Below are 1,127 nucleotides of genomic sequence, written 5' to 3' on the forward strand. Positions count from 1 at the left end.
AACTCATCCCACCAGTGATAACATCTCTCTCAGTGAACCACCACTGTTAACATAAGCCATTCCCTCATCCATCAGTATTAACTCAAACATACATCAGGCCTGTTCTTATACACATTATAGAGTGAGTGTGGATTTGCCATTGAAAACACCATGTAGCCTTCACCTAACTAGTGCATGTTTACAGCAGCAGGCCTTAGACCTTTGTTGCTCACTGTGTGAAACCATGACAACTAAAGCCACAACAAACACCCAGACCGCAAATGGCACCTCTCTCTTCTATCAGCCTTACAAGCTACCGTCTGTCCCTAATGTATTTTTAAACTTCTTTTTAAAGGTTGATGATGTAAACCCACTATGTTTTTAAAAGGTATTGGACATGAAACACAAGAGGACTCAATGCATTTTCATATGAGACTTTATTTATAATTACTTATTTAGTTACTTGAAAATTTGAAATTAAGCTTATCAAAGCAACAAAGACAATACAAGAGAACAATATGTAAAATTAAATTTTGGAGTATATTTGGAGTGTGTCTGCTGCTCTCTCCCCCTGTAGAGTGTGTTCTCTGTCTTATTACAGGAGATGAGATGTGTGATCACCCTGTCTGCTGTTCTCTCGTCCTGTAGAGTGTGTTCTCTGTTTTATTAGAGGAGATGTGATGTGTGATCACCTGTGTCTGCTATTCTCTCGTCCTGTAGAGTGTGTTCTCTGTCTTATTAGAGGAGATGAGATGTGTGATCACCTGTGTCTGCTGTTCTCTCCTCCTGTAGAGTGTGTTCTCTGTCTTATTAGAGGAGATAAGATGTGTGATCACCTGTGTCTGCTGTTCTCTCCTCCCCCTGCTTGCTCCTGCTTTGCTCCCCTTCTGTCTTCGTTTATGAACTTCAGAATGAAACCAGATAGAGTGAGACACACAGATCATGGTTTGTGTGTGTATTTGTACATGTGTGTATGTTTGTGTTAATGACCATGTGTGGTTGCGTGTGTTTACCTCTGTGTCATTTAGGAGTCCATTAAATGACTCCTCTGTATCCTAACAGTAGCAGCAGAAGTGGAACGGTGATGTAAGTCATGGTTGAGTGAGTGGACACTTCTGAGTATAATCAAACCAATAAGGGGGGTTTAC

Source organism: Electrophorus electricus, chromosome 2 (assembly GCF_041902795.1).
Source record: "Electrophorus electricus isolate QZ-2024a chromosome 2, ASM4190279v1, whole genome shotgun sequence".
Classification (NCBI taxonomy): domain Eukaryota; kingdom Metazoa; phylum Chordata; class Actinopteri; order Gymnotiformes; family Gymnotidae; genus Electrophorus; species Electrophorus electricus.